Source organism: Macaca nemestrina, chromosome 6, assembly GCF_043159975.1.
Source record: "Macaca nemestrina isolate mMacNem1 chromosome 6, mMacNem.hap1, whole genome shotgun sequence".
NCBI classification, from domain to species: Eukaryota; Metazoa; Chordata; class Mammalia; order Primates; family Cercopithecidae; genus Macaca; species Macaca nemestrina.
Window position 1 is genome coordinate 22,654,096 of NC_092130.1, and position 12,616 is coordinate 22,666,711.

Here is a 12,616-nt window from a genome sequence, read left to right on the forward strand (position 1 = left end):
CTCCCATTATTATTGTGTGGGAGTCTAAGTCTCTTTGTAGATCTCTAAGGACTTGCTTTATAAATCTGGGTGCTCCTATATTGGGTGCGTATATATTTAGGATAGTTAGCTTTTCTTGTTGAATTGATCCCTTTACCATTATGTAATGGCCTTCTTTGTCTCTTTTGATCTTTGTTGGTTTAAAGTCTGTTTTATCAGAGGCTAGTTTTGCAACCCCTGCTGTTTTTTTCACTTTCCGTTTGCTTGGTAGATCATCCTCCATCCCTTTATTTTGAGCCTTTTTGTGTCTCTGCACATGAGATGGGTCTCTTGAATACAGCACACTGATGGGTCTTGACTCTTCATTCAGTTTGCCAGTTTGTGTCTTTTAATTGGGGCCTTTAGCCCATTTACATTTAAGGTTAATATTGTTATGTGTGGGCTGGGCATGTTGGCTCATGCCTGTAATCCCAGCACTTTGGGAGGCTAAGACGGGCGGATCACAAGGTCAGGAGATCGAGAGCATCGTGGCTAAAATGGTGAAACCCTGTCTCTACCAAAAACACAAAAAAATTAGCCAGGTGTGGTGGTGGACGCCTGTATTCCCAGCTACTCAGGAGGCTGAGGCAGGAGCATGGTGTGCACCCAGGAGGCAGAGCTTTCATGAGCCAAGATTGTGCCACTGCACACCAGCCTGGGTGACAGAGCGAGACTCCTTCTAAAAGAAAAAAATATATATATATGTGTGTGTGTGTGTGTGTGTGTGTGTACGTGTGTGTGTGTGTATATATATACATATATAGTTATGTGTGAATTTGATCCTGTCATTATGATGTTACCTGGTTATTTTACCCATTAATTGATGCAGTTTGTTCATAGCATCGAAGGTCTTTACAATTTGGCATGTTTTTGCAGTGGCTGGTACCGGTTGTTCTTTTCTATGTTTAGTGCTTCCTTCAGGAGCTCTTGTAAAGCAGACCTGGTGGTGACAAAATCTTTCAGCATTTTCTTGTCTGTAAAGGATTTTATTTCTCCTTCACTTATGAAGCCTTAGTTTGGCTGGATATGAAATTCTGGGTTGAAAATTCTTTTCTTTAAGAATGTTGAATATTGGCCCCCATTCTTTTCTGGCTTGTAGGGTTTCTGCCAAGAGATCCACTGTTACTCTGCTGGGCTTCCCTTTGTGAGTAACCCAGCCTTTCTCTCTGGCTGCCTTTAACATTTCTTCCTTCATTTCAACCTTGGGGAATCTGACAATTATGTGTCTTTGGGTTGCTCTTCTCAAGGAGTATCTTTGTGCTGTTCTCTGTATTTCCTGAATTTGAATGTTGGCCTCCTTTGCTAGGTTGGGGAAGTTATCCTGGATAATATCTTGAAGAGTGTTTTCCAACTTGGTTCCATTCTCCCTATCACTTTCAGGTACACCAATTAAACGAAGATTTGGTCTTTTCACATAGTCCCACATTTCTTGGAGGCTTTGTTCATTTCTTTTTACTCCTCTTTCTCTAATCTTGTCTGCTCACTTTATTTCATTAATTTGATCTTCAATCACTGATATGTTTTCTTCCAATTGATCAAATCAGCTATTGAAGCTTGTGCATGCATCACAAAGTTCTTGTGCCATGGTTTTCAGCTCCATCAGCTCATTTAAGGTCTTCTTTACACTGTTTATTCTAGTTAGCCATTTGTCTAACCTTTTTTCAAGGTTTTTAGCTTCCTTGCAATGGGTTAGAACATGCTCCTTTAGCTCAGAGAAGTTTGTTATTACTGACCTTCTGAAGCCTACTTCTGTCAGCTCATCAAAGTCATTCTCTATCCAGCTTTGTTCCATTGCTGGCGAGGAGCTGCAATCCTTTGGAGGAGAAGAGGCACTCTGGTTTTTAGAATTTTCAGCTTTTCTGCTCTGGTTTCTCTGCATCTTTGTGGTTTTATCTACCTTTCGTCTTTGACGTTGGTGATCTACAAATGAAGTTTTGGTGTAGATGTCCTTTTTGTTGACATTGATGCTATTCCTTTCTGTTTGTTAGTTTTCCTTCTAATGGTTAGGTCACTCAACTGCAGGTCTGTTGGATTTTGCTGGAGGTCCGCTCCAGACCTGTTTGCCTAGGTATCACCAGCAGAGGCTGCAGAACAGCAAATATTGCTGCCTGATCCTTCCTCTGGAAGCTTCATCCCAGAGGGTCACCCGCCTGTATGAGGAGTCTGTTGGCCCCTACTGGGAGATGTCTCCCAGTTAGGCTACACGGGGGTCAGGGACCCACTCAAGGAGGCAGTCTGCCTGTTCTCAGAGCTCAAACACCATAGTGGGAGAGCTACTGCTCTCTTTAGAGCTGTCAGACAGGAACATTTAAGCCTGCAGAAGTTTCTGCTGCCTTTTTTTCAGCTATGCCCTGCCCACAGAGGTGGAGTCTATAGAGGCAGTAGGCCTTGCTGAGCTGTGGTGGGCGCCATGCAGTTCGAGCTTCCCAGTGACTTTGTTTACCTATTCAAGCCTCAGCAATTGCAGACGTCCCTCCCTCTGCCAGGCTGCAGCCTGGCAGGTCAATCTCAGACTGTTGCACTAGCAGTGAGCAAGGCTCCATGGGCATGGAACCCACTGAGGCAGGCATGGGAGAGAATCTCCTGGTCTGCCAGCTGCTAAGACCATGGGGAGAGCCCAGTATTTGGGCGGGAGTGTCCTGTTTTTCCAGGTACAGTCTGTTATGGCTTCCCTTGGCTAGGAAAGGGAAATCCCCCAACCCCTTGTGCTTCCTGGGTGAGGTGATGCCCCGCCCTGCTTTGGCTCACCCTCCATGGGCTGCACCCACTGTCCACCCAGTCCCAAAGAGATGAACCAGGTACCTCAGTTGGAAATGCAGAAATTAACTGTCTTCCATGTCAATCACGCTGGGAGCTGCAGACCGGAGCTGCTCCTATTCAGCCATCTTGGAACAGACCTCCCAGCACCTTTTAACTGAAATATTGGACAGGGAGTTTCCATTGTTGTAGTATTTTGCTTAATTATTATCTTTATAGCAGGGATAATAGACAGGGATAATATAGCAGGGATCTTTATCTTTATAGCAGGGATAATATAGCAGGGATTCCTAGACAAAAAGGAAGCATGAAAGTTTCACCATCACGGAGTCTGCTAGGACTTTTTATTGGGTTTAGTAATGCAGTTTTAAATTAAACATGCTGCTTTTGGATTAACACCTCTAATAAAGTAGAGGAAAATCTACAGGTACTTAAAAGTCAAATCAGCCAGGCATGGCGGCTCATGCCTGTAATCCCAGTACTTTGGGAGGCTGAGGCAAACAGATGACCTGAGGTCAGGAGTTCGAGACCAGCCTAACATGGCAAAACCCCATCTCCACTAAAAGTACAAAAAATTAGCTGGGCATTATGGCACGCGCCTGTAATCCCAGCTACTCAGGAGGTTGAGGCAGGAGAATCGCTTGAACCCGGGAGGTGGAGGTTGCAGTGAGCTGAGATCACGCCATTGTACTTCCAGCCTGGGTAAGAGGAGTGAAACTCCATCTCATAAAAAAAAAGAAAGAAAAATCAAATCATAATTGTTGACAGGTTCAGGAACAATGGCAGCTTCAGCTCCGAGTGGCTGCAATCCCTTTTTAATAAATTCCAGTCTTCTTTATGGAATTGGTTAACCCCCTTTTTAAGCACTCTCTTGTTTGTATGTCGTGTATTGATATTTGGAGCCTATATACTCAACACTGTAACTCAAATTGTTTCTTCTCACCTAGAAGCAATCAAACTGAAAATGGTGCTGTAAACTGAAACACACATGGAGATACCATCCTTCAGAGGCCCCTTAGATCCACCCCAGGAGGAGCTCTAGCTGCTGTTCCCCATTTGACTCCCTTTTTCAGCAGGAAGTAGCCAGAAAGAATGTTCACCCAAAACCCTCTAAGCAGTTAGTGTGGCATCTCCACAGGGGGAATGTTGTAGGAAGAGAAGTCCTTGGGAAGTTTTTGTTTTTTAAAGCATCTCCAAAAAAGTTTCTTGTAAAGCCCCTCTTAGAGCTAGCCAAGCAACCTTTGATATGCAAATACAGACCATTAGGAAGTGGGCCCACCCAAACATGGAGATTCCTGTGGCCTTCCTACCCTTTCCCCACATGTTCCTGGCAACATGGCCGCCCCACATATCCCCAGGAGTGTAGACCATCATGGCGCCCTACATTTGCATATTAAAAGGCTAGTGTGGGAGGGCCAACGTTTTCACAAGCTACGTGAATGTCATGCCTAGTCAAACCAATCCCCTGAGCCCTGTGCAAATCAAACACCACCTCCTCCAGCCTCTGCATGTATACCTGGCTGGTATCCCTGCCAGGTGGGGACATCCTCTTTCGCCTTTGGAGTCCCTTCACTGTGTCTCTGCATGAGGGAGCTTCTTTCTTCCGTCTTCTCCCTTCCTTCTGGCCTATTAAACTCTCTGCTCCTTAGAAGCAAAAGAAAAAAACAGGGTTTTCCCATGTTAACCAGGCTGGTCTTCAACTTGTAGGCTCAAGCTATCCACATGCCAAAGTGCTGGAATTACAGGTGTGAGCCACTGTGCCCGGCCCTGAATTCATGATTTTTAAAAATGTATTTTCCAGGTCCAGTGCAGTGGCTCACACCTGTAACCCCAGCACTTTGGGAGGCCAAGGCCAGCAGATTGCTTGAGGCCAGGAAATTGAAACCACCCTGGCCAATGTGGTGACACTATGACTGAGCTTAAAATACAAAAATTAGCCTGGCATGGTGGGGCATGCTTGTAAATCCCAGCTGCTCGGGAGACTGAGGCATGAGAATCAGTTGAACCAGGGAGGCGGAGGTTGCAGTGAGCTGAGATCTCACCACTGCATTCCAGCCTGGGCAACGGATCCAGATAATGTCTCAAAAAAATAAAGTGTATTTCCCAGCTCTGTCCATTGGGTGGAGATGAAATGACACTCCAGAAGCAATAAGCATCCAGATCTTAATTTCTAATTACCATTCCCCATGAAAATAAAAATGAACTCTTTGAAGAAATTGCTGCCTCCATATTGTGGCAGAGAAAATTCTGGGTGAGCCTGGGACATTGTGTTGTCCCAGAAAGGAAGGAAATGCTCAGACTAATGAGTGTATCTCAAAAAAGATGTGCCAGCTTGAAGGGGTTCCCACTGGCCAAATATGAGATAATTTGAGCATTGATAAAAATAGTAACTACAATTGACTGCAATACATCAGATAAATAAAAATCCGCCAAGTCCATAACGATACTCAGAAAAAAAATCTCATTTACCACCGTTGGAGATGATTATTACACTAAGTTCTTATTGTAAAAACTGGTGAATAAGGGGAAAGAATTAGGCAATATCCTCCCTCCCTCCCTCCCTCCCTCCCTCCCTCCCTCCCTCCCTCCCTCCCTCCCTCCCTCCCTCCCTCCCTCCCTCCCTTCCTTCCTTCCTTCCTTCCTTCCTTCCTTCCTTCCTTCCTTCCTTCCTTCCTTCCTTCCTTTTTTCTTTTTCAGACAGGTTCTCCCTCAGTTGCCCAGGCTGGAGTGTAGTGGCACAATCTCGGCTCACTGCAACCTCCGTGTCCTGGATTCAAGTGATTCTCCTGCCTCAGCCTCCTGAGTAGCTGGGATTACAGGCCCTCTCCACCACAACTGGCTAATTTTTGTATGTTTTTCATAAAGACAAGGGTTTTACCATTTTGGTGAGGCTGGTCTCAAACTCCTGACATCAAGTGATTCAACCGCCTTGGCCTCCCAAAGTGCTGGGATTACAGGCATGAGCCACCAAGCCTGGCCAGCCAGCATGCTTGGCCTACCTTGCCTTTTTATGGAGAATTATAGTTAATCCTCAATTGATTAAGGAAACTCTGTACATAAGCATACTGGCAGCTGGGTGTGATGGCGGGAGGCCGAGGCGGGTGGATCACCTGAGGTCAGGAGTTCAAGATCAGCCCGGCCAACATGGCAAAACCCCGTCTCTACTAAAAATACAAAAATTAGCCAGTTGTGGTGGCAGGCGCCTATAATCCCAGCTACTTGGGAGGCTGAGGCAGAAGAATCACTTGAACCTGGGAGATGGACATTGCAGTGAGCTGAGATCCCGCCATTACACTCCAGCCTGGGTGAAAGAGCGAAACTCCATCTCAAAAACAAACAAAAAACAAAAGAAAACAAAAAAGAATGCTGGCTAGTTTAAAATGCAGAATGATAGAAAGTCAGCTTTTTGTAAATATTATGAAATAATTGATTCAAGCAAGGATCACTAATGGATACCAAAAGCAGCACTTAAAAAATTTATGGGAAACAGGACATTCCCAAAATGTTATGACATTGCCCCACAGATTATTTGCTAATTTACAGAGAGAAACACATACAGTTACAAGGAGAGGTCTGTCACTACTTTAAGCTGGTTGTCAAATTTAGTATCACAAACAGTGATATAACCTAAGTCTGCAGAGCACCTCATGTCCTGCTGTGTGGCATGTACAGAATCAATGGGTTAAGAATGATCTAATCATTAGATCAATGAGTCGCAACCTTCTCCCCACATTAAAATAAATTCAGGGCATTTTAAAGCTCCCCATTCCCAGGCTACACCCAAGCTAATTAAATTAGGACCTCTGCAGGTGGGATCTAGGCATTAGTGTTTTGTTCAAGATCCCAAAGTGATGTCAAGATACAACCAAGATCAAGAAGTACTGGCTTAGAGGAAGATGTTAAAACACACCAAAAGGGCTAGGCACAGTGTCTCATGCCTGTAATCCCAGCACTTTGGGAGGTGAAGGCGGGTGGATCACCTGAGGTCAGGAGTTTGAGACCAGCCTGGCCAACGTGGTGAAACCCCGTCTCTACTAAAAATACGAAAATTAGCTGGGAGTGGTGGCAGGTGCCTGTAATCTTAGCTACTCGGGAGGCTGAGGCAGGAGAATCGTTTGAACCCGGGAGGCAGAGGTTGCAGTGAGCCAAGATGGTGCCATTGCACTCCAGCCTGGGTGACAAGAGTGAAACTCCGTCTTAAAAAAACAAAACAAAACAAAAAACACACACCAAAAGAACATAATCAGGCATATTCAGAATGCGGGATATTATGTAAGATCACTGTCTTGGCTTCTTCAAAAAGTAAATTTTATCAAGAACAACAATATATTTGAACATGTGTCCTAGGAGAAAAGAATGAAAATGAAGGAGGAGGAGAAACAAGGAAGGAAAGAAAAGGTAAGTGGAGGGCTTGGCGCGGTGACTCACGTCTGTAATCCTAGCACTTCGGGAGGCCAAGTTGGGCGGATCACTTGAGGTCAGGAGTTGGAGACAAGCCTGGCTATCATGGGGAAACCCTGTCTCCACTAAAAATATAAAAATTAGCCAGCATGGTGGCTCATGTCTGTAATCCCAGCTACTCAAGAGGCTGAGGGAGCAGAATTGCTTGAACCTGGGAGGCAGAGTTCGCAGCAAGCCAAGATTGTGCCACTGCACTCCAGCCTGGCCAAGAGAGCAAGACTGTCTCCCCTCACAAAAAAAAAAAGAAAGAAAGAAAAGGTAAGTGGGGACTGTTCCAGCATAAGAGATTTAAGAGACATAACAACCAAATACAATGCAAAACTCTTGACTGGATAATGGCCTAAAAACCATTAAAAACAGCTCTAAATTCACTGGAGAAATCTGCAATTACAAACAACCCTAGGTTTTAGTGATTTGTAAAACAAAAGTTTATTTCCTGTTCAAGTCACTTGTACTGCCAGTTGACTATGGGTATATTCCTGATAGCTGTTTTTATCCCTGTGTCTTATCCCAAAACCCAGGAAATGATTAGAAAAGCTTCTACACGGCACAGTGTGCATCTTGCTGCTCACAGTATGTTTGCTGAAGCAATATGGCCAAACGCTAAGATTACAGGGCAGGAGTGCGTCATCTTCCCAAAGAGAAGAGGAAAGTGAATAATTTTGAGTAATAATACGATCTATTGCCACTCTTTACTAGTGGATACTAGGGAATTGTTAATTTTACAGGTATGATAATGTAATGTGTAAAAGACTAATCTTAGGAGACACATTAAGAAGTATTTAGGGATGAGATAGTAACAGTAAAAGAGTAGATTGGTAGTAAAAGCAAAAGTGGCAAAATGTTAACAACTATTGAATCTCGTGGTGGTTTTACGGGTATTCATTGTGTGTGTGTGTGTGTGTGTGTATATATATATATATATATTTTTTTTTTTTTTTTTTTTTTTTTGAGACGGAGTCTCGCTCTGTCTCCCAGGCTGGAGTGCAGTGGCCAGATCTCAGCTCACTGCAAGCTCCACCTCCCGGGTTTACGCCATTCTCCTGCCTCAGCATCCCGAGTAGCTGGGACTACAGGCGCCCGCCACCTCGCCCAGCTAGTTTTTTGTATTTTTTTTTTTTTTTTAGCAGAGACGGGGTTTCACCGTGTTAGCCAGGAGGGTCTTGATCTCCTGACTTCGTGATCCGCCCGTCTCGGCCTCCCAAAGTGCTGGGATTACAGGCTTGAGCCACTGCACCCGGCCTATATATTTTTTTAACTTTCCTACACATTATGGGTGGAATTGTGACTCCCCTAATATATGTTGAAGTCCTAACCCATATACCTGTGGATGTCAGTTTACGTGGAAGTAGGGTCTTTGCCCTCTTGGCTACTGTAAGCAATTAAAATGGGGTCATTAGGGTGGGCCTTTAGTCCAGTATGACTGGTTTTCTTATAAGAAGACAGAGACACACAGAGAGGAAGAATGGCACCTGAAGAAGGAAGCAGAGATTGGAGTGATGCATCTACAAGCCAAGAAAGGTCAAGGATTGTCCTTGACAAGGCTGAGGCAGGAGAATCACTTGAGCTTGGGAGGTGGAGGTTGCAGTGAGCCGAGATGGTGCCACCACATTCCAGCCTGGGTGACAGGGTAAGTCTCTGTCTGAAAATAATAATAATAATAATAATAATAATAATAGTAATTGAGATCACAGATTTGGACTACAGAAACTGAGCTTTAAATTATCAAAGTGATAGGAAGATTAGGAAATCTGCCAAATGTTGGTAAGGGATGAACCAGAATGATTTGACAGGGCATATTTGAATGAACTGATAGAAGAAACATAGTAGATCAATACTGAACTAAGATGAATCAAGAAACTGGCTACAATAAAGATAACTGCCATTTTTTTGAGCACTCACAAATTGCCATGTAATGCTGCATAAACCTTGTATAGGTGATCCTTCTTCATCTTCAGAATAATCCTTTTTACAAATGAGAAAACAAACAGAGGCTTATAGGGAGTAAGTCTGCACTTTTAGCCACAACACTCTCCTGCTTCATAAAATAGTTAGCACATACCATGTCCCTGGTGCTGTGCTAAGCACTCAGGATACATTATCTAGACCCATCCTCTCAGCCGTCTTGTTGAGAGACATTATTCTCCTTACTTATCAGATAACCTACAAGAGATACAATAACTTCCTGCAATACTACATACGGGGAATCAGGGAGGCTGGGAGACTCATCCAGGTCACTGTCTTTAGAGATGAATTCTACCTAGATCCTACCTACTCTCAGGGTCCTGACAGGTGGAGAAGATAAGATGACTATACTGCAAGGGAGAACATGCTGGGTGTCATAGAGTTCCCACAGACAAAGCACCGTGAGAATCCCCAGGAAGAATGTTAGTGAAGGGGAAAAGTAAACCCTAAATTTCTTTGAAACTCACAAACCGTTTTGTAAAATTCTGCACACAGGGATTTTAAAAGGGTGTAGCTGCTATGGAAAACAGTTTAGCAGCTCCTCAAAAAATTAAATATAGGGCTGAGCATGGTGGCTCACACCTGTAATTCCAGTGCTATGGGAGGCCATGTGTGGAAGATTACTTGAGCCCAGGAATTCAAGACCAGCTTGGGGCCGGGCGCGGTGGCTCAAGCCTGTAATCCCAGCACTTTGGGAGGCCGAGATGGGCGGATCACGAGGTCAGGAGATCGAGACCATCCTGGCTAACACGGTGAAACCCCGTCTCTACTAAAAAATACAAAAAATTAGCCGGGCGAGGTGGCGGGCGCCTGTAGTCCCAGCTACTCGGGAGGCTGAGGCAGGAGAATGGCGTGAACCCAGGAGGCGGAGCTTGCAGTGAGCTGAGATCCGGCCACTGCACTCCAGCCTGGGCGACAGAGCGAAACTCCGTCTCAAAAAAAAAAAAAAAAAAAGACCAGCTTGGGTAACATAGCAAGACCGCATCTCTAAAAAACAAAAACAAAAACAACCGCTGGGCGCGGTGGCTCATGCCTATAATCCCAGCACTTTGGGAGTCCGAGGTGGGCGGATCACGAGGTCTAGAGTTGAGACCAGCCTGACGAACATAGTGAAACCCCGTCTCTACTAAAAATACAAAAATTAGCTGGGTGCGGTGGCTCCCGCCTGTAATCCCAGCTACTCGGGAGACTGGGGCAGGAGAATCGCTCGAACCCGGGAGGCAGAGGTGGCAGTGAACCAAAATCGCCCTACTGCACTCCAGCCTGGGCGACAGGGCAAGACTCCGTCTCAAACAAACAAACAAACAAACAAAAAATCAAATTACCATTGATCCTGCAATTTCACTTCTGGGTAGACAGTCAAAAGAATTGAAAACAGAGTCTCAAAGAGATATTTGTACAGCCATGTTCATAGCAACTTTATCCACAATAGCTAAAATGAGGAAGGAGCCTAAGTGTCCATTAATGAATGAGTAAATAAGCAAGATGTGGTATGCATAAACAATGAAATATTATTCAGCCTTAACAAGGGATGAAATTCTGACACATGCTACAACATGAATGAATCTTGAGGACATTATGCTCCGTGAAATGAGCCAGTCACAAAAAGACAAATGCTGTGTGATTGCACTCGTATGAGGTGCCTACAGTAGTCAAATTCATAGAGGCAGAAAGTACGAGGGTGGTTGCCAGGGGTATGGGGAGAAGGGAAGAGGGAGTTGTTACTTGATGTGTACAGAGTTTCCATTTTATAAGGTGAAAAGGGTTCTGCAGATTGGTTCATAACAACGTGAATGTAGTTAACACTACTGGATTGTATACTTAAAATGGTTAAGATGGTAAATTTTATATTCTGTGTATCTTAGCATAGTCAAAAATAAATTAAAAATTCTGCACACAACAGGTATTTATGACCTAACTGGACACTGGCTTCTATTATTATGTCTTAAATTTTCTGTTACTTAGAAGACCACTTGCTCACTGCAGGCTGACACAAAGAAAAATAATTGCCTTTGGCATGAAAGTCATATTTCATTTGACCTGATGCTGACTCATTTGGTTTGTGCTAAAAGCTGCATTATGTAAATGAAATTTACATAATGGATGGTGGGGAGGGGAAAGAAGAAGAAATAATTTGTCTCTAAAATTTCCTTTCTCCTCTGAACTACTCTAATCTAATTTCTGGCTTGGAGTAATGTATATGCTTCCAGGAATGACTGCCTAGGTCTGTCTTGGTTTTGAGGCAGGTATAAGCATTAGGACATAACCAAGATATTCAAGGATACAAAATTTAGAACTATTATTCCAAAATAAGTTTATGATTACAGGGAGTTGTAATTCTTATATTTGTCCTGCATTTTTGAGGCATTGCTTACATAGGTCTGGGGGAATGGATTTTTTTCTAAAGAGTCATTGATTGTGTGTCCTTAAAAGGACACATTCAAGTTAACTACTCATTCTTTCTCTACTTAACAGGGGTTCCAGAAGTTATGAGGAAGTGGTTGATGGAGGGCTTGGAAAAAGACGTTAGGAAAAGAGAAAGAGGAAATTAAATGTATGTTGCCTATTCACACTTAACCTCGTTCCCTTTAATTCAACAAATGTACTCATTCATTTAACAAGTATTTCTTGATTTATTTCTATGTACCACGCACCACGGCTATCACGCAACAGCAAACCAGACAGCCATGCTGCCTGCCCCGTGGGGTTCGCCGTCAGTTGGGAAAGACAGACCTGAGGACAGACAATTGAGTGAAGTGTTGTGAATCAGGCTGGAGACCTGGGGCAGGGGGTGGGTGTGGCTGGGGATAGTCCATGAAGTTTCCCGTGAGGAAGCAGTACTTACATTGAGACCCAGTAATGAGATCACCAGACAGCTGGCTTACAGATTTCTGGAATCCTTGAATTTTAATGTTGGGTGAACGTTTTGCCACAATATTTTGCTTGTGTAAGACTTTGGAAAGGAACCCTGAGTCGTGTGAATTTCTATATCATGGGTCAGCCAATTAATAAACACTGATTGAGCCCCTTCAATGTGTGGGGGCACTGGACAATGTGTGAGGTGTCTGGGCCAACTGAGAATCTATTCTGATATTTCAGATATCCAGGACTGATTGAATGGAAGAGATAGACAAAGGGAAAAAAAAGAACTTTGTGTCCATAGGTACTGACTAGGAGGATATAACTGATAATAATACCTTCTGGGTGTAATAAAATTATTCCAAACCATATTCTCACACGTTATTCATTGTTTTCCTCTCTCAATGAGTCTGTAGGGGAGGTAGGACAACAATTTTCTCCATTTTATAACAAAGGAAACAAATGTTGTGGGGATTAGTTAAGTGATTTGCCCAATGTCCAAAAACTTCCCAAACTAGGATTAGAACCCAGGCCTTCTGACACCAAGTCCAAGGTC

At 43.8% G+C, this 12,616-nt stretch overlaps 1 long non-coding RNA gene across 1 annotated transcript; it reads left to right on the forward strand.

Annotated features, from left to right (window-relative positions):
* The first annotated feature begins 8,508 nt into the window (after positions 1–8,508).
* On the forward strand, positions 8,509–12,369 carry LOC139363568 (uncharacterized). The gene is made up of 3 exons (XR_011624212.1): positions 8,509–8,866; positions 11,677–11,755; positions 11,875–12,369. It is a non-coding gene; the product is annotated as an uncharacterized lncRNA (long non-coding RNA).
* Positions 12,370–12,616: the final 247 nt, after the last annotated feature.